General features: G+C 37.2%; 1 long non-coding RNA gene across 1 annotated transcript; it reads left to right on the plus strand.

The window, feature by feature from the left end:
* Positions 1-6,316: 6,316 nt before the first annotated feature.
* Positions 6,317-10,947, plus strand: LOC114307600 (uncharacterized). The gene is made up of 4 exons (XR_014342432.1): positions 6,317-6,635; positions 8,449-8,577; positions 8,681-8,759; positions 10,760-10,947. It is a non-coding gene; the product is annotated as an uncharacterized LOC114307600 (long non-coding RNA).
* The last annotated feature ends 11,821 nt before the right edge of the window (positions 10,948-22,768 follow it).

Genomic DNA, 22,768 nt, shown 5'->3' on the forward strand with positions numbered 1-22,768 from the left:
TGGCTGGACCAATGAAGAGCTTTCCCCACTTTCTTTTAGATCCTTCTGGTACTGAGTGTACCTTCGTTGGATCTTCCTCTTTTGGGATCTAGAAATCACTAGGACCATATTTGATTCATTTGTTTTTGGATGCTTTAGTAACACCCAATTATTTTGAGCCACCAAGGGAGGTTTAACCATCCTATCCTAGTCTCCAACAACATTTCTTTGGATAAGTATTTCCTTAGGTTTGTTCTGTATGACAAACCAATCTAGAACCCCAGGTACCCATGAACCCACTTACTCAGTTGTCGAACTGTGTCTTTCTTCCTTCTAAGCCAATTTCGAAGCTGCTTGTGAAGGCCACTGCTTGGCCATAACTCCCTGTTTTGGGCCTAATTCAGGCCTTCCATGAAGGTAGCCACTTTCTATCTTGTATGAGGCTGGTCTAGGGGGCCAATCTCTGGCTTTGATCATATAACTTGAGCCCACTTCAAGTCTCATCTCAGGATGATTGCCCTCCATTCTGTAATAGTTAGGTGGTCTAAACTCATGTAAAGGTCTCTTTCCCTTGGAGTGCACTCTAGTGGCTGTTGGCCTAGCTTGGAATGGTTACTGCCTAGGGCCAATTGGATATGGCCTTTTGTTATAGGCACTGGTTGGTTTAGGACGCCTCTGCACATCCATGTAATACTGTTTCCCATCAATCAGGAGCCCTTTCAAGCACTTGTAGCTTAACCTTCATCTGGGACACATTCTTTGCATGACAGCTGCCTCTAAAGAGTCATCATCTAGTGCCTCATTATCAGAGTTTTCCCTTTGGTCTGCAAAGCCCTGTCCATCAGCTGGTGAACTTCTAGCATTTTTCTTGACATTAGTTTGGCTGCCAACATGCATTTGCACATTAACATCTTCCAATTCCTTCAAGGATAAGTTCTGGAAGTTTGGCACAATAACATTGGCTGCAACTTCTCCAATTTCTGGGAATGAATTAGTGTCAATCCCCATAGCTTTTTCTACTTTAGCCGGGAATTTTAAACTACCCTTTTGAATATGTTCTTGGATCCTATCTCAAGAAACAATACAGTTTTTAGTTGAGTGAGACAGGGAATTATGCTATTTACAATACACTTTTCCTTTAAGTTCTTCTGGAGAAGGAATTTTGACTCCTTTTGGTAACTTTAGGAAGTTTGCCGCAAGCAAATGATCAAAAATGTCATCTGCCTTTCTTAAATCGAAAGAATATTTCCTATGAAGGTCTTTCTTTTTAAATTACTGGTCTATTGTAGTGTCCTTATGAATTAATGTCTCACAGATCACAGGCTCTTTCCCTATAATCTCTGTTGCATCAATCTCATAATTAGAATCTTTATAATACGTCTTGTATGATGCATTACTTCGATCTTGTTCTTCCTCTAGTAGTGATTCATACCTAGACACCTTATAGGTTAATTCCACTAAGTTTCTAAACTCAGTTGAGTCAAACTTGTTTCAAAACCTAAACTCTAAACTATTTTGAGCCAATCTCACGAATTCAGGCTCTGGTAGAATGATTCTACATTTGTTTCGTGCTCTTTTGAATCTGGCAATAAATTGAGCAACCTTCTCATCAGGCCTTTGACTCAACTTTGCCAAGTCTGCCATGGAAACTTCTGGCTCCATTTAGAAGAATTGGGCATGAAACGCCTCCTCCATTTGTTGCCAAGTTTAGCTAGAGCCAGGTGTAAGGTTAATATACCATACAAAAGCTGCCCTAGTTAGAGAATTTGGGAACAGTCTTAACTTCATGTAATCATTATTCGTAAATTCACCACATTGGGCAGCGAACCTAGCAATATGTTCTACCGATTACTGGTTTCCATTCCCATAAAAAGGAGCAAAGTCTGGTATTCTAAACCATCTTGGGTATTCATGTATCCTATCCACCCATTCTGAATATGGTTTCCTGTACACAGGAGTTTGAACCTCCCGAGCCATAGATCCACACATTTTTCTAACAACATCAGCAATTTGGTCCCTATGAACCATATTTTGTGCTTGTTGAACCATCACTGGTGGAACAAACACAGGATTTGGTGGACAACCTTGTGCCTGAGGTCCTCTTGGTCTATAGGAAGATATATTTGGGATTGGTTGTCCCTGTGGTGCTGGCTGCTGTTGAGGGTATGGGTGACCCCTTTGAGCCTGTCTTGCGAAAGGACCTACAAAAGGTATTGGAACGGGTGTTGTGTCTTTTCCAGCCGCACGAAACCCTTCCAACCCCCGGGTACAAATTCAAACAAAGGATTAGTGAACTCCCTCGTGCCAAGTATGGCTTCGAACATGGGATTTGGAAACATCCTTACGTCATTTTCTTGTGTTGGCCCAGATCCACCAATTTGCATGGTTTCATTGTTAAGTAATGAGACATTTTGATTTGTCACGGGCCTTGAAAGAGGCTCATACCAAGACTGAGGTGATGGTCTTTCGTAGTTTTGATTACTAGTTTGACCATTAGCATGTCCATTACTTTGCATAGGCTGTTTATCTCTAGCTAATCTTTGCTGAAGGACATTTGAAATTTCCTCTATGTGCCTTGCGTTAGTTGGTTGATGGGTATTCATTCGATCCATAAAGGATATTGCCCACCTTTACATTGTGTTCATTAACTGTTGTCCCATGGCATCTACTAGGCCTCCCCATGGATTCATTGGCTGAGTAGATGAAACAGTGGATGGTCCAACTCCATAGCCACGTCCAATATTTTGAACATGTGGTACTTGCTTTGAAGTGTTGGTATGTTCGACCATAGGTTCTGATAAGACAAGTACTTCCACAGGATGTGTTATCATATTATCCTCTAGATTAGGTATTTCTACCTCTCCTTCCACATCTTCTTCCAAGCATTCATTTTCTCTTTGTCTCCTACGTCTAGCCATTTCAATTAGTCCCACTGGGAGTGCAAAAAATATATGTTGGCTTTTTTGGCTTTCGAAGGTTAGTATTGTAATTTTAAGCGTGCCAGCAAGGATCAATCAGTCCTTACAGAAGATCAATTGCCAACCAATTATTAGACGACTGTGTTTCAGTTCTTTCAGCCTCAACGAATAGGACTTTTACTGGTGGCTTTGTTTAGGAGAATTTAGCAAACAACAATTAAATGAAGAACAATTGTAGTATTTCATTAAGTAATTCAGCCTCGTAGAGGTTTACAGCAACAAGCTACTTGAAACTACTCCTATGAATGAAGTGCAGTGCAAGAATGCAGGAATTTGAAGTACAAAAATGTAAAGAAGAAGAAATGTAAAAACTGGAAGGAAAATAAAGTAGATAAAACTAGTTTCTGGATCTGAGTTCGGGGGGTTCTTTTTGGGGCCTTCTCTGCTATTTAAACTTCTCAACGATAACTGTCGAAAAGAGCTTCTAACCGTCGAATTATCCCTCCATGATCGCTGATCATGTTTTCTCATAGTTAGCTCCACTACGCCATGTCTGCAGTTAGGCTTCCTTCCTGATTTTGAATTTAAATATATGAGTAATCGTTAAGACCAGGTCATCTTGCATCTCTTTGTTGATCCAGTGGTATGTAGATCCACAATAACCAATACTAACTGTCACGTGTGTGATTACGATTGAAGATTTTAATTGTCTTCTCAGATTGCCCTCATCTTGTCACGTGTTGAACTGTGATTGGCATGTACAAAATATGTAGCCAACATTACCCCTGCACTAATATATTCAATACTTGGTGATATTAGTGGATTAAAGAATTTTATCCACATCTTAGAGCGTGCATGCGTTTTGCATTTTTCCAGAAATGCAATTGTCATTTATCAATGAAACATTTGCATTAAATTCTCTTTTATCCTTTGAACATTCCCACTATCTCAGTATTCGAAAAGACTAGTACAGCTTTCATGGCCAAGCAAACATTTTCTTATCTTGATCAAGCATATGAAGAGTTGTTTGATAATGTCGTTCGTCCTCGAAAGAATCTTCATGCATTGATTAGTCACCTTCATCCATCTTCTTATATTCAAGTCATAGAAATTTTTGCAAACTATCGACCTTTGGATTATGAACCTATTGTCCACAATTCTTTACTGATCATAATATTATGAAATATAAAGTGATCGTACTCTTGAAATACTCAAAATATTTTTTGACATTTCAAATACATGTTTTACAAACTTTTTTCAATATTAACAACGGTGTTTAGAACTGCTTTTAGTTTTTTGTAATGAAAAATAGATATCGTCCATCAACAAAAAAATTTTAATTAGTTGCATCCCATATAATTCTTATTTCTAATGAATATAATTTTAAGAAAATTGTTTATAAATTTAATTTAAGGAGGATATAAGACATTAAGTCCAACGAATATTTTTTATTTGTGAGATGTTCATACTTTGTGAAATAATTTGGTAAGAAATCCTATAAGAAATTTTGTTTCTAATTTTATTCTTTAATTTTTTTTTTATCTATTTGACTTTTCATTGACTATCTGTTCAAATTTTTTATCTATATGTTCAAATTTGTTGACTATCTGTTCAATTTTTCTCCTAAATTCTATCTATTTGTTCAATATTTTTGACTACTTGTTCAATTTTTAAACTAAATTCTATCTACTTGTACAAATTTTCTCCTAAATTCTATCTATCTATTCATTTTTTTTTCTTTCTATATGTTGAAAATTTGTGTCAACTTTTTTGTTTATTTATTGCAATCATCATCATCAACATTAATTTTTTTCCAGATCTATCTCATACATACACAATCACAAATATACATACATACACTTACAGATATATATACACACTCAAGATATACATACATACACACACCCATAGATATATAAATAAAATTCAAATTCAATACGAAACAACAAACAAGAACTACAAAATAATAATGATTAATAATAATTTGAACAGATCTACATCTGAAAAATATGTTCAACAACTCAACCTATCTGTTACAAATATATATATATATATATATATATATATTCTCAAATCAGAGAAATCTGTTGAAGTTTCCTGTACTCTTTCTTCACATCTATTTCCCTTTGTTGCCTTGTATTAGCCTAGATCAACAAAAATCATCTATACATACAAGTTAATCTACATTTATATAATTGAAAAATCAGTAAAATGATACATATAAACAAAAACCTCACAATTACATACATATACACATATTGATAGATAAGTTCGCAAGTGACTTCGATTTTCCAGCAAAGTTGTTCAACAATCCTCTCCTCCTTTGTATAATCAACCCAAATAAACAAACAATTTAAAATTAAAACCTCACTTACAAAAAATTAGCTTCCTTGGAAGTATCTCTTTCCAGCAAAGAATCTCTTCCTTGAAAGAGAGATAACTTCCGTCGGACTTCCTTTGTATTTCACCTTCGTCGTTGTCACTGTCGTCAGGCACTCCGATCGACAAACTCTCCAAAGAGATCGCGGAGCTAACGTACACCTCAGTCTTATCGTGCATCGGACGGTCCATAACGTATACCGCCTACCGCTGGAGAGGAAGAGATGACGTCTGAACAGTTAAAACCAAGACATCAAACATCAGAGACATCTTTGAATCCGAGCGCCGTCAACGCCTGAACTAGATCTGAAACTAGATACCTATGGCCGGAGACAAGCCCGTCGTCGTCTGTCTCTACCGCGCAGACAATCAGAGACTGATCACGATCCGACATGACTGAACCAGAATGGCCTGACATTTGAACAGGTAAAGTAGACTCTAAAGGGCCGTGGCTTCTAGAACTTCGGCAGTGGTGGTGGTAAGGAAGGAGGAGAGAGAAATCTGAAAACCCTAGAGAGAGAGAGAGAGAGAGAGAGAAAGAAAGGGTTTGGTTTTGTTGCATCAGCCTCTGCACCATGCATATGGCTAATTATTTAATAATTTCGGAATATATACATGTAGTATTTTATAGTATTGTGATTAATAGAGAAAGTAGATAGATAGAGTATTGTATTGAGTGATTAAAAAATTTGAACGACATATTAAATGATGATTGATCAAAAAATACGGACACACACACACACACATATATATATATATATATATGTAATATGTATAGGAAAATTATACATAATTGATCAAAAAATATTACATAATATGTATAGGAACGACATATTACATATATATATATATATATAATTGATCAAAAAATATTCTAAAAGTATTTAATAATTTTCCTATACATAATTGATCAAAAAATATTCTAAAAGTATTTAATAATTTTCCTATACATATTACATATATATATATCTATATAATAAGGAAGCTCAGTTTTTTTTCCTTGATGGGACTTCTATCCGTGTGTCAAAATATTAACCATTGGATTGAACTTAATCCAAGGGCTCACAGTGTTATACTCCATTTTCAACCCACACCCCCTCTCTCTCTCACTCTCATCTCTTTGTTTCTGGTTTCTGATTTCAAAAATCAGACCCCCCTTTTCTTTCTCTCTCTCTCTCTCTCTCTCTCTCTCTCTCTCTCCATTAGACGTGCTACACATTTTGAAATCAGTTTATGGTAGAGTGTGGTAAAAGGTTTGGGGACTAGGGTTTCGACAGCCTCCAAACTGTCGAGACATCTTCCTCTCAAAACTGTGGCTTCCTTCTCAGCGCCAAATATCTCATCTCCATCGGTTTCCAGGTGACTCAACAATTCTTCGTTTCAATCCAATCATTCCTGTGAATTTTAATGCATATATGTGTGTAAATCTGGTTATGTATGTGCCTTAATTTTCTGTTTATGCTATTTGATCTGCTTCTGTTTTGTTAATCCTTTTGTTTCTATTAATTTGATTTGAGATCTATTGGTTTTGTGGAATGAGTTTGATTTTTATATATCCATTGGTTAATTTCATATATATATCCATTGGTTTTGTTTCTATTTGATTTTTATGAGATCTATTAATTTCATATATATATCCGTCGGTTTCTAGGTGACTCAACACTTCCCATTTTGCATATTTGCTGGGTATTATGAGTTTGATTTTTATTGGCATTTTATTTTTGTTTTTCGTGTGTTATATTGTTCTAATTCTGATTTGTTGATGTGCCTTTGTTGGATTTTTTTTAAAAGATTAAAAGATTTAAAAAAAAAAGAAAAAAGAAAAAGTAAATGGGCTTTTTTGTTTGGTTTGCAATAATTGACAGCTATCTGAAGTGTAGAGTCATGATTTCACATAATTGTTGTTTGGTACTGTTCTGGGATTTCAGTGCCTGGATTGTAAAAAAGTGTAGAATCATCGTAGCCCATAATGGTTTTTGGGTAATTTCTATGGGAATTACTCGATAAAATCTGGTACTGATTCAACCATTTAATTTAACTTCTGGTAATTTTAAATCTAATCTATACCTTCAATTAGCTTTAAGGCTTAGGAGGATATATACGCATAAATACACATGTATATATATGTGAAATTGTAGATGTGGACACACATGGATTCAATCAAAAGTGGAGCTCTTTGTATTGGTTCTATGATGCATTAGGGGTTTGTGTGTGGTTGCCTCAAATGCAAATCATGTATATAAATTAAACTATTATATATGATAAATGTGTATGGATGACCCGAATGAATGTGAATGTGATTATATACATAATTTTATATATGATTATATATGATTCAGAGATTCGGAGGCCGAATGATTCCAATATGTATGTATATATCTATATATATATATATATGATTCCAAACCCCCTGTATATATATGATTCCAAACCCTAAACCCCCTATTTATGTATGATTTCAGTATGTATATCTATATAATAAGGGAGAAAGGTTTTTGAATCTTGATAGGACTTTGGTCTATGTGTCAAAATATGTACCATTAAATTGATTCAATCCAATGGTTGAAAATGTCTCACTTCTATTTGGACTTTTGTCCCTTTATCAAAATATAGACCATTAGATTCATTCAGTCCAAAGGCTGAAAATTCAATTCAAAATGTAATGTAATCACCCTCTCCTTCTCTCCCTCACCCACACCCCTCTCATCTCTTTCTGATTTCAAAATTTGAACACACGTATCTCTCTCTGTCTCTCCATGGGAGCAAATGTTTTCCTAAATAATTTTGGAGACAATGTTTTTGCAAGAGAATTGCAATATCTATTTTTCTCCAGCTCACAGCACGTGCTTCAGTTGTGTTCCCCCCCCCCCCCTCAGGTGCTCCTTCTACTGTTTTGAATTTTTGAAATCCAGTAGAACCTCAGTTGTTTTCTGGTGATTCTATCCCCCTCTGTTAAATCAAAAATTAATTTCTGTTCAATCAAAGAAACATGAAAATTTCAGGGTTATTTTAGTTATTTTCAAGGTGTGATGTGAATATATTGTGGTATTGAATAAATTGGCCCTTTAAAAGTTTTTTAAGTTGTCCTTTTCATTCTTTTTATTTGTAATAATCTGGAAAATGTAGTTTAACTTTGTTTTAGTGTGTATTGTTTGCTCTGTTTTGGTTTTAGTGGGTGAAATTTGTCCTCAGCTTAAGAAGGTCTTCATGGAATTGGTTTGGGAAAAGTTTCATTTGAAGTTAGAGTTTTGAATTGGTTTCATCTAAGTACTTTTTAACTGTTGACAATGTAATGTTCAAGGTACCTTTAATTTTGAATTTTTTTTTTAAATAAAAAAAAAGAAGCTTTATTTAATCTTTTATTTGTTACTGACACGAAACTGAACGCTATCCTCTTCCAACAGACACTTCCTTGCTATTTTTCAACTGCAGGCCTCTGGAACTGTGTGCCAAGGTGAATCATCACCATTGATTTTTATTGTGGTATGATATTCAACAGACACTTCCCATCTATTGGATGCTTTGCAATATGCATACCATATCTCTTACATTTTGTTAGTTTGGCTGAGATCATTCCAAACTTTAGATCCAACAGTTAAATAGATAAGTTGGACAATGTGTTGTTGCCTAGACTTTCGTTTCTGAGATAAGTCACCTCACCAACTAGCTAATGATGAACTGTGAAGTCCATAAGCTAATATGTCAATTAACTCTCAGTTAAATAAAACTAGAAGTATTTTGTTTGTTGTTTTTCTCTCATTTGGCATTGCCATTGCCTAATAAAATGAGCAACCATCATAATGCGAGTGGAATATATAGAACTTGGGATAACAACCATATCAATACATTCTCTCTCTATATTTTTGTGTGTGTAGAAAAAGACATCATGCTGCATTTTGTCAAGTTACAACTAAATTGTAAATGGTAAAATTGTCAAAAATGCTATTGAGTTTCCCATATTTTAATTGTACATTGTAAATAATTATAAGCATTCTATTTGGGGGGATAAATGGTTGTTGAATCATGGAATAGTAAAATAATAGAAGGTGATTAACATTTATATGGTAATGGAAAATAATTCATGGTTATAATTCTAGATTTGTTAACAATCTGACTTCAAATAATTAATTCTTTCTCTCTCTAATTATTAATTCTAGATTTTTTTAAATGGATTGGTTTTCTTTTGGTAAATATATTATTTATTGTTTGATTGCTTGATTTTACTTTATCTTTTGATTTGTTTGCTTGCCAGGAAATCTTGAGATGATGTTTGGATCTCAATGCTTGAGATTAGTAAAAACGGACCTCTTTCTCAAAGTCACCATTGAGACTAAGTTTCTCTATCATATTTCTTTGTAATCAAACTTATAGTTTTAGTTTAGAATTAAGTTTAACTTATTTTGTTATTTTTTTTTTGATATATTTTTTTTATTTTAATTGATAATTTATTACTCGATTTTATTTTGTGTTTTGGTTTGTGTGCTAGGAAATCTTGAGATGACTCTTGGATCTCAATGTTCAAGATTTGTAAAAATAGACCTCTCTTTCTCAAAGATTCTGTTGAGACTGTCTGTCAGGTTTCTATGCAATCAAACTTATAGTTTTCGTTTCTATGCAATCAAATTTTATTATTGCATATCATTCAATAAATAAAAAAAGACAATTAAGTTTCTTAGTAATTTACAAAATAGTTAGGTCTTTTTTCAAGTTTAAATTTGTATGAGAGAACTTGAGAGGCCCATCACGAGTCTATTTATATAATCTCCCCTACAAATCATGTTGTGCATGGGTTTGCTTAGTTGGTGAACTTATAGAGTAGTGAAAATCTTTACTTCTTTTCACCTATAATGTGGCATATAGGGTAATGTGGCATATCTAAAAATTGTATGATTTATTAATTTGTAAGAAAAATGGTAACATTCATTAATATTTTCTTTTGATGTTGTTTGGAGTCAGATTGTGTTACTAATCCCTGAAAATGTCAATATTTCTTTGATGTTGTTTGAAAACATCCATTTGTAAATGGGTTAAAGAAAGTTTGAGATTGGTTTTTTGGGTCTAACATTATCATCCAAATTCAAAATAATATGTATAATTTTTTATTAGAGGGATCTTCTACCTTCTCCACTCTTTTTTTTTTTTTTGGTCTCATATGCAAAATCAACAACCACCTCAAACTAAAATCCTATTGTTGAAGCATATCATATAGTCCAATCCTATTGGTGAGTTGGCTTTAAAATGAAGTGCTAACCACTCTCTTCCCAACTTTGCCGATCTACTCTAGCCTTGCTCGATCTCCCCCCCCCCTAAAGTTACAACTCCCTCTCCTCTCTCAGGCACAATTTCTATTCTTTGTAGTATCATTGTTTGTATAATTTTGAATATTTTTTACGTGGTTCATGAAATCTGTTTGTATTTTTTGTAACCATTCCCATTACTGATATAATTTTTTATCTATTTTTTTTATTTAATTTGTATTACAGGAGAATTTGTAATGTCTCTTGGTTCTTCGGTCGTAGAATGGTGAAGCTATGTCAAAGGTATGCCAATTTTGGTATGGATTTTTTCTAAATCAATTTTTGAAATTTTCACATTCAAAAGCTATTGTAAATAATTGATGAACTACAATGGAATCCCCTCTAGATGATCTTTTGCGTTATTCTGCAGGAAATAATTGAACTAATTATGATTATGCTTTTATGAGATCATCCAAATAATTGAAGGTATTCATTGACATCTACTTTTCATATTATGCTTAATGAATCATTATTTTTGTTGGTTGTTGATTTTGATGTTTTTGGTTTTTTATTAGTTGATGCGCTTTTAAATTTCTTTAGCACATTGGTTGTTTTACTTTGGTTTTATTGAATTTCTAACTTTATGGGTTTGGTAAGTTGTTGGTGAGGCAGAGAGGGTGTGCGGTAGAGGAGGGAAAGACAAAGAAGGTGGTGGCAATGTGATAGGGGAATAAATTTGAAAAAAACCAAATATTTAGTTTTAGACAAAATTCTATATAACAAGGAAGGGTAGTATTTGATCCAATGATTAGGATTGCTTCTCCCTTTCATCCACGGTCCATTTCTGACACTGATTTTGAAAATGTATTTGTCCTACGTGGCAATTTGGATGGTCTAGATTAATTTAATCCAATGGTCTATTTTTTAACACTTCACCCATCTCAGATTCTAGATATCTCTTAACTCCTCCTCAGCTTTGCCCCTTCCTCCTACCCACCATCTCATCAAAGTCTAATTTTTGTTGTCTAGGTTTTCTAATTTTTTCTTTCACTATTTTTGTGCCTCTTTCATTACATAATGAGCTTTTCCTTTTTTGGTTTTTTCCTTTTCCCATTATAATAACTAATAGATCTCTAAAAACATTTCTATTTTCAACTCAAGCTGTGATAAGATCCTCATGTGCCTTTGTTTTCTAATTTGATTTTGATTTGGTGTATGTTTACAATTCTATTTTGGGTTTGTTTTTAAACATCTATATTCATAGCATTGTTGTTTATATCATATGAGGGCTCCTTTATTTAGATTTGTATTTGTCTGCTTGCTTTTCTTTTCTTTTATTTTTTATTTTTATTCGTTGTTTTGGACTTTGTTGTTAACCATTTAGAGTGAACCTTTTTTTGGGTGAAGAGTGAACTTTGTTGCATTAATATCCTTAATTTGATTTTCTTGAGGAAATTGAATCTTTGAGGACTGTTGAGGTTTAAAAATGGAGTGTGAGGCTAACAATGAGTTTAAGGAATATCAGATGTTGATAATTTACGCTTCATTTTGGTTGGGGAGTGCCTTTAGGCACAGGTCCTTCGCTAGATTAGTTTAAGGACTATTTTGATATATTCTTCCTTTGATAATTTACGCATCTTTCTTTCTTATCTTTTATTTTTTGGTGAGATGCTGAATTTTTTATTTAGTAACAAAAGTTTTTTTTATTTTATTTTATTTTATTTTTTTAAAATTTTAAAAGAGGTTCAACAACTTTCAAAGTGTTGACATTGCAATTTTTTGTAGTCCCGGGATGGTTCTTGAATAAAATTCTTATCAATTGGTATGGTTCTTGAATTTTTATTTATTTAACATTACAATTCAATTGATGCTTCATAATATTAGTATTGTTGTTAAACTTTTACTTTATGTTACCTATAGGTTGTGTTTTGTCAAGTTTATATGTGGCTCATAAGCTGATTTTTTGACTTATTACAAAAAATGTATAGATAGTAGAGAGGTGGTGTGATCCGAATAAGCCAATAAGTAAATGTTTTTGTTGATCCAGATGTTTTGGCTTTTGTAGATTTTGTGAATGATTTGATTTCTTCGCTTTGTTATCCCTTTGGGGGCTGATTTTTTGTATTCTTTGCGTCATCTTGATACTTTTTAATAAAGTCTGCTTATTTGTGAACTAGAGAAAAAAAAATCATGCTGAAAGCTCCTCATGTTCGAATAATTGAATGCAACATTGTGGTCTTTTCTTAATTCCGACACTGATACATACTTAGGAATGTAGTAATAGGTGTAATATTAGTTTTGCCATGAACTATTAGATTTGTTATGTTCATCACAAACAAAAAATTTAAATTTGTTCTCGCATGTAGGATTTTCTTTTTTTTTTTGGTTTGCATATTCCGGATTTGTCTTCCAATGAAAAGCTAGATAAGTGAATATTGACCCAAGGGCACAACAAGATGGCGGCTTTGATGGCCATGGATCTCATGGATTTTTTTAATTAGTTTAAATACATTCGTAATTTCTAAGCTTATTTCTTTTAATGGGATTAAGTGATAAACAGGGAATAACGTACTATTAATGATTGTGTAAGATCTTAGATTTGAAATATTCAAGTAGTCTCATCACTGTCTAATGAAATCATGCATGATGTAGTCAATAATTTTGTTCAATTGACTTTTACTTCAATGCCTATTTATTTATTTAACATGCTTACTTCAATTAACTTTTCTTATGTGGCTTTCTGTGAACAAACTGTAAAGTCGAAGGAATTGAATCAATCTTTTATAATACTAATTCACAGATTGTAGTGATGGATGCATTTGGTAATTCTCGAAGGCATTTGGAAGTATTGTCCTTTTTTTTTTTAAACTCTATGGACGTAAAAGGAAGTGCAAGACTTCATATTGCTTTTCCTATTTAGTTCTATAATACTCCATTACAACTCAAGGCAAATTTTTTGGGAGAGAATTAACCAATTATCTACAATACACGTTCATACTTATGAAGGTGAGGAACCTTGACTAGGTATCCTATTTTTTTAGTTTTAATACAATAGGTTGTTTTGCCTTTTAGCTTTTGTTGGCAATAGTCAGTTTCGATTGTTTGGATTTCCTTAAGTGTTACATTTTTTTAATGGTTATTTTTTTTAAATGGGGAGGAGGGGGGGAGGAAGGGGGGGTTAGCCTTCTAAGGAATCATGTATTTTGATCACATATTTATGAATGTGATAATTGCTGTTATTTAGTTTGATAATTGGGGGTAAATTGGGGAAGACACTGGTGCTTTTATCAAGAAGAGTTATGTTAGAAATTTTTTTATGTTCAATTTCTCTTAATTCATAATTATTGATTTTTCCGTTTCTCATAAATATTTTGAATGAGTTTTCCTGTTATGATTTTTTTTAGCTAATCTTTTAAAGTCGAATTCAAGTGTTGGAGTGATTTGTTACAGGTGACTGACCAACATTAGAAACGTTGTGGTTGTGTTGCTTTTTTCTATGTGTGTTAATGATTGGTCTTTCATTCTTGACTGGATGATTAGTTTATTTGTTTTTTACTAGCTGTAACGCCCTCAAAATAAACCCATAATAACCATAACATTAACATGCATTTATAAAAGAAAATGAATCATTTGAGTTAGTCATCAGAGTATTCTTATTAACAGACTTTACTTGTAACATCCTGCAACATCAAAATAAATGCCCTAAGGGCTTACATCTACAAGTTAAGCCCTAGGCTTGAATGTTTACATGAAATCCCAAAAATAACAAAATAAAACATATAACTAAAGACAAGTCTTCGACATCCCAAACATCAAATCCTTCCAGGCTAAGTCCGTGGAGGTAGCTTATCACCTGAACCTGAAAATGATGTTCCCATGAAGGGTGAGCCACAGCCCAGTAGAAAAATACTAAACCAAATATAAGCATTGAATAAAGCTATAGCATTCAATAGATGGTTAATCAAGATAATCAATTTTATTATTAAACAGTCTCGTAACACTAATGTCTAAGACACATTTCACTTTCCATTATTATCAACATGGCTCAGAACCTGGCCAAACTTACAACTATGAATTATATAACATAATCACATTACTTCCAATATCAACAAAACAAATGAGACTCATGCTCATATCAAAACACTTCATACTTCCCATTTGATACACATTTTAGTGCTGTATCAATAATCATGTAGAAACACTTCAATATAATAAGCACACATAAAAATGGTGCTAATGGAGTCCATCCCCTATCTCCTCCCAAACAAAAATCCGGTTTAGAGGTCCATCCCCTATCTTCCCCTAAACCGTGGAGTACATCCCCTATCTCCTCCCACACACAAAACAATGTATGCAAATGCAATGCTCAATCAATACACGTATTTTCTATATTAATGCAATAGTCAAAATTAATGACTTAACCAATGTGATTAGTTTCAGTTATTCCTAATCCACATGCAATGTCTACAACAATCATGACTATCCTCCACCGATAGCCCAAAACAGTTATTTCTAGACTGGAAATAAATATATCAACAATTTAATAGGTGAGTGATTTAAATCATCCAACTACACCATTTAATCTACGAATTCATCAATTTCATGAATTTAACCAAATTCCCCTATTTTCCTTAAATTAATTACTCCAATCAATTTAGCAATTTAACTAGGTTTTGTTCCCAAAATTATCAAAGTGTCCCCAACCTATCAAAATACCAAACTTAGAACAAAGCTTATAGAATAGAGTAGGAAATCCCTACCTTGAAGATCACAACTAAAATAGAGAAGATGGAGATGATGATCCAAAATCCAAAGTGCTCCAAATCCTCTCTTTTTCAGATTAAAAGAAAGATCTCGTGAAGCTCTACCTTTCTTCCAAAGGAATTAGGGTAGAAGACCACCGGAAATAGATCAAATCTAGGAGAGAAGGTAAGAGTAGAGAGAGACTCTCAAGGGGCGGTTTTTAAAAGTTAAGAGATGAAAAGGTAGGTCAAAAAGTGATCAGAAAAGTGAAATCACGGACTGATGTAGTCGACTCTACGCTCGAGCGTAAAAAGCCCCGCTCGAGCGTAAGACACAGAATCATGCTCGAGCGTGAAGAAAGCCGCTCGAGCGTCGATTGCACCCTTTCAGAAGTTTTGCAGGCGCTACGCCCGCTCGAGCGTCAAACTCCCCGCTCGAGCGGAGGAACAAAAACAAGGGATCACGCTCGAGCGTAAAAACTACCGCTCGAGCGGAAGAACTGCAGAGCAAAATACTGGGAGATGGAAAATCCCGCTCGAGCGTCAAAACTCGCGCTCGAGCGGAGAAGCAACAACGAAGGGCCCGCTCGAGCGTTAAAACCTCCGCTCGAGCGTGAAGGCCAAAATCTGGGCATCACCTATTGGCATCACTATCAACCAACCTGTAACAGACCCGTCCAACACAACCTATAATTCAAATACTAAGAGATTAAAGGACAACAACAACCAATAAGTAATGACAGGATCCACGGAACCTAAGTCCGGATACAATAATCTAAAGAGAAAAGACCGGGGTCGCTATAACCTCCCCCCCTTAAAAGAATTTCGTCCCCGAAATTAAGCACAAGGTTTTAAAAACAAGTTTTCTCAAATTCCAACAATATGTTAACTCAATAATAAACAACTTGACCCAACACCAGCCATTCCATCTCTCAACTAAGAGGCATGCCACAATATGCAAAACAAACATATATTTCAACCTGCATTAACACTATGCAATTTTCTTTCAATTTCAACAATTTTCAATATATTCAATATATACAATGTTCCATTAAACTTCCATTTCGAGGTAAGTTTCAAAATATTTCCATTAACCAAAACATTCTAAATGTTTTACAGCTTAAGACAAATATAAAAAGCTTTAAGGTTTGACAATATTACAAAATCTAACTACAAGATTACAAATCATTAAACATGTCCGGATATTTCTCGCGGACTTCCAACTCACGTTCCCATGTGGCTTCCTCCACCCCGTGATGTTTCCACAAAACTTTCACCAAAGGAATGGTCTTGCCTCGCAAGACTTGATCCCGCTTATCCAAGACCCTAACCGGTCTCTCTTCATACGAGACATCCTCATCAACTACTAAATCGGTCCAATCCAATACATGTGATGGATCCGGCTCATACTTCCGAAGCATACTCACATGAAACACGTCATGTACTCCGGATAACTGCGGCGGCATAGCTAAACGATAAGCAGTCTCACCAATCCTCTCAAGGATCTCAAAAGGACCAATGAATCGAGGGGACAACTTCCCGCTCTTCCCAAACCTCATCAATCCCCGTCTTGGTGATATCTTCAAAAAGACGTGATCACTCACCTCAAACACCAAAGGTCTTCTCCTACGGTCGGCGTAAGATTTCTGACGACTCTGGGCTGTAACAAGCCTCTTACGGATAAGCTCAACCTTCTCCGTCGTTTCCCTCACTAATTCCGGACCCAACAGAGGTGCATCACCCACCTCGGCCCAACAAACAGGAGACCTACACGGTCGGCCGTATAAGGCCTCAAACGGTGCCATACCGATACTAGACTGGAAGCTGTTGTTGTAGGCAAACTCCACCAAAGGCAAGTGCCTCTCCCACGACCCACCAAAGTCAAGAACACAACCCCGAAGCATATCCTCAAGGATCTGAATAGTACGCTCGGACTGCCCGTCAGTCTGAGGATGATAAGCTGTGCTAAAGGTCAACTTAGTGCCTAAGGCACTCTGCAAGCTCTGCCACAACCTGGCAGTAAAACGAGGATCTCTATCTGAAATGATCGTCACTGGAACCCCGTGTAACCTCACTATGTCCCGAATATATAAATCGGCCAGATGATCAACTGAATCTTTAACACGCATAGGAATAAAATGCGCCGACTTAGTCAACCGGTCCACAACTACCCAAATAGCATCACTACCCCGTTGAGTCCTCAGAAGACCCACAACGAAGTCCATAGTGACATGTTCCCACTTCCACTCGGCAATAGGCAAGGGTTGCAACAAACCCGCTGGCCTCTGATGTTCGGCCTTCACCTGCTGACAAGTAAGGCACTTAGATACGAAAGCTGCCACATCTCTCTTCATACCCCGCCACCAAAACTGGCGACCCAAATCCCGATACATCTTAGTACCTCCCGGATGCACCGCAAGGCGTGAATGATGAAACTCTCGGAGTACCTCCTCTCGATGAGACTCCGGCACAAATAGACGGTCTCGGTATCTCACACTCAGGTCGGGATACACCGTCAAACCTTTCTCAACCTTCCCACCAGAAATCTTCTCACGGAGGGATTCTACCTCAGGGTCGCCCCTCTGAGCCTCTAACACTCGAGTCACAAGTGTAGGTTGCGCAACAACAGAAAACAAGGCCGCAGCCTCAACGGATTCGCCCAGAAGCAAATCAAACTCTCCAAGTGCACCTAACATCTCCCACTCTCGGATGGCTATACTAGCTATGTCACCAACAGGTTTCCTGCTAAGGGCGTCGGCCACCACATTGGCCTTTCCCGGATGATAATGCAATTCAAAGTCATAATCCTCTATGAACTCCATCCACCTCCTCTGCCTCAAGTTCAAGTCTTTCTGTGTAAACAAATATTTCAGACTCTTATGATCCGAGAATACCTCAAATCTCTCACCCTAAAGATAATGCCTCCAAACCTTCAAGGCAAATATCACAGCTGCTAACTCTAGATCATGCGTAGGGTAATTCTGCTCGTGAATTTTCAACTGACGTGAACCATAGGCAACTACTTTCCCTTCTTGCATTAATACACAACCCAGACCCTCTCGTGAGGCGTCACAATAGACTGCATAACCCAACCCTCTCTCTGGAATAATCAATACTGGAGCGGTAGTCAGTCTAACTTTCAACTCCTGAAACGACTTTTCACAAGTCTCACTCCATACAAATTTAACTCCCTTCCGAGTCAGTCTAGTCAACGGTGATGCTAACCTGGAGAAGTCTTTCACAAACCGACGGTAATACCCAGCTAACCCCAGGAAACTGCGGATCTCAAACACACTCTTAGGCTGTGCCCAATCTTGCACTGCCTCTACCTTGGATGTATCAACAGACACTCCTTCACCGGATACCACATGGCCTAAGAATTTGACTTCTCTCAGCCAGAACTCACACTTCCCAAACTTGGCATACAGCCTATGGGCTCTAAGTAACTCAAGCACCACCCTCAAGTGTGCCTCGTGCTCCTCCTCAGAAGGCGAATAGATAAGGATGTCGTCCACAAAAACGACTACAAACTGATCCAAGAATTCCCGGAAGATCCGGTTCATCAAGTCCATAAAGACTGCCGGTGCATTGGTGAGCCCGAATGGCATTACCAAAAACTCATAATGGCCATACCGCGTACGGAATGCCGTCTTCGGAATATCCTCTTCCCTGACCCTCAACTGGTGGTAACCCGATCTCAAGTCTATCTTCGAGAAACAACGGGAACCCTTCAACTGATCAAACAGGTCATCGATACGAGGCATAGGGTACTTATTCTTAACCGTAGCCCGATTCAATTTCCGATAATCTATGCAAAGTCTCAAAGCACCACCTTTCTTTTTAACAAAGAGGGCCGGTGCTCCCCACGACGAAACACTAGGGCGTATAAAACCCTTGTCTAGTAACTCCTGGAGTTGGATCTTCAACTCAACTAACTCGGCTGGGGCAAAACGATAAGGTGACATAGAAATCGGCGCCGTGCCGGGCATTAGGTCAATAGAGAATTCAATCTCTCGATGCGGTGGCAAACCAACAAGATCCTCGGGAAAGACGTCCGAGTACTCACAAACCACCCTTGGCAACACAACCTGGGTCTCATCATCCTCACTAATCAAAAGGTTAGCAAGTAGCCCACTAAGCTCACTCCTTCCTCGTCGAACATACCCCGGTGGCAACACATCACCAACCCGGTCCCCCAGAAAATGAAAATACTCTCCGCTCACGGTACAACAAGTGACCCTCTGGCGGTAGCAATCAATAACTGCCCGGTATGACGATAACCAATCCATACCCAAAATAACATCAAAACCTCTCATAGGCATAACTACAAAAGAAAATGGAATTCTATGGTAATTAACCTCTATATCACAACCCCTAACACCGTGTTTCAAAATCAATTCACCCCCAAGAGGCGACACTACACAAATAGGAGATGCCAACTGTGCTAACTCCAACTCCAAAACAGATGCAAATGCAGCAGACACAAAGGAATGAGATGCACCCGTATCAATCAAAACATTAGCAACCGAGTTGCAAAACAAGAAAGTACCTCTCACAACGGATGGAGCCGGTACAAGATCCTGCGCGGTAACAGCATACACGCGCCCAGATGACCTCTGATCAACCTGCTCACCCCTAGGAGCATAAGATTGCTGCACCGACTGAGACGATGTAGCCCCCTGATTAGCCCTCGAGGCCTGACCCGACTGAGCTGGCTGTTGACCCTGAATCTGCCTCAAACCAGATGCACCAGGTGTGCCACCCAACTGGGGGCAATACCTCTTCATATGCCCTGGCTGACCACACTGATAACACGAGAGTGGCTGACCTCTACCCTGACTCTGGCTCTGAGATCGAGCCGAAGAAGATGCTGCTCTCTGAACTCCTCCCCTCTGAGGACAAACTGGAGACTTGTGGCCCAACTGGCCACACTTGAAACAGGTAATGTCTCCCTGACTGCCTTTCCCCGAACTAGCACTCGGTACAGGAAAAGTCGATCTCGAAAAGCTACCATGAGACTGCTGGGGATTAAAACCCTTCTGTCTCCTACCATCACTCTGACTATCCTGACTCCTCTTGGAGCCCTTCTGCCCTTCCTCCTCCTCTTGCATCATGATCTCCATATGGGCTGCAGCATCAACCATACGCCCATAATCCCGAATCATAGTTCCCCCAACTCTCAGCTTGAGGCCACGCCTCAACTTCCTCTCAAACTCAATACAACGGCGTTCCTCAGACGCCACCAATTCAGGTGCAAACCTGGATAAACTAGTAAATGCAGCCTCAAACTCGGCCACTGAAGAACTCGACTGCTTAAGCTGGCAGAACTGGTCTCTCAGCTTCTCCCTAACTGCTGGAGATAAGAACTTCTCCTGGAAAGCATTCACAAAAGCCTCCCATGTACCTCCTATACGCCCCTTAGTGAACTTCCACCACTGACCCGCATCCCCCTTCAACTGGAAAGATGCCAAGGTCACTTTCAACCCCTCGTCTTCGATGCCAAGCATCTCAAACGTCTTCGTTGTCTGTTCGAGCCATTCATCTGCCTTAAGTGGCTCTTTAGGATCACCCACAAATTCATCCGGATTGGACCGGAAGAACTCCCTCTTCAGAAAGGAAGGTCCTGCATCCACAATACCAGCCTGAGCTTGATTCTCAGCTCTGAGAATGCCTACTGACTCCCTGAATGCCCCCGCTATCTCTTGAGCTAAAGCGCCCAAAGCCTGCTGGCCTACTGGCTCGGCCACATTGGCCTGGCCAATTCCCTCCTGAACTATCGGAATCTCCTCTGGCACTGGCACCTCCTGCCTACCCGGCCTACCACGCCTACCGCGTCCTCGTCCTCGTCCTGACATCCTAATAAAGGAAACAAAGACATTAGCACATTAATAAATGTGCCAAAGCTAAACACTCGCGTCCTAATACAATGGACAACAATAATTCATTCCACGTAAGCACATAATCACATAAGCACCTACGAATTTCATTCCCGGATAATGATAGTCCCAATGCGTTACTATAGTTCCGGTTGGAAGCAGCAGTGATCAAGTGCCTTTCCAACAAGACTACTAGAACTCAAGGGTCCAATCAACATCCTAGAAATTACATTCCATACCCACATAATCACATAAACATGTTATCATATAAGCATATAACGTTACACTAAGTCTCTATCAAACGAGACGAACCCATCATGATACTAATCACTTCCCACGTACCCAAAGTATTCAAACCCGGTACGCTCTGATACCAAGTTGTAACGCCCTCAAAATAAACCCATAATAACCATAACATTAACATGCATTTATAAAAGAAAATGAATCATTTGAGTTAGTCATCAGAGTATTCTTATTAACAGACTTTACTTGTAACATCCTGCAACATCAAAATAAATGCCCTAAGGGCTTACATCTTTCCAAGCTAACACTTGGACACAAAAAGGATGAGTACTAACTCATCTACAAGTTAAGCCCTAGGCTTGAATGTTTACATGAAATCCCAAAAATAACAAAATAAAACATATAACTAAAGACAAGTCTTCGACATCCCAAACATCAAATCCTTCCAGGCTAAGTCCGTGGAGGTAGCTTATCACCTGAACCTGAAAATGATGTTCCCATGAAGGGTGAGCCACAGCCCAGTAGAAAAATACTAAACCAAATATAAGCATTGAATAAAGCTATAGCATTCAATAGATGGTTAATCAAGATAATCAATTTTATTATTAAACAGTCTCGTAACACTAATGTCTAAGACACATTTCACTTTCCATTATTATCAACATGGCTCAGAACCTGGCCAAACTTACAACTATGAATTATATAACATAATCACATTACTTCCAATATCAACAAAACAAATGAGACTCATGCTCATATCAAAACACTTCATACTTCCCATTTGATACACATTTTAGTGCTGTATCAATAATCATGTAGAAACACTTCAATATAATAAGCACACATAAAAATGGTGCTAATGGAGTCCATCCCCTATCTCCTCCCAAACAAAAATCCGGTTTAGAGGTCCATCCCCTATCTTCCCCTAAACCGTGGAGTACATCCCCTATCTCCTCCCACACACAAAACAATGTATGCAAATGCAATGCTCAATCAATACACGTATTTTCTATATTAATGCAATAGTCAAAATTAATGACTTAACCAATGTGATTAGTTTCAGTTATTCCTAATCCACATGCAATGTCTACAACAATCATGACTATCCTCCACCGATAGCCCAAAACAGTTATTTCTAGACTGGAAATAAATATATCAACAATTTAATAGGTGAGTGATTTAAATCATCCAACTACACCATTTAATCTATGAATTCATCAATTTCATGAATTTAACCAAATTCCCCTATTTTCCTTAAATTAATTACTCCAATCAATTTAGCAATTTAACTAGGTTTTGTTCCCAAAATTATCAAAGTGTCCCCAACCTATCAAAATACCAAACTTAGAACAAAGCTTATAGAATAGAGTAGGAAATCCCTACCTTGAAGATCA

This window comes from Camellia sinensis, chromosome 10 (assembly GCF_055761805.1).
Source record: "Camellia sinensis isolate YWXY chromosome 10, ASM5576180v1, whole genome shotgun sequence".
NCBI classification, from domain to species: Eukaryota; Viridiplantae; Streptophyta; class Magnoliopsida; order Ericales; family Theaceae; genus Camellia; species Camellia sinensis.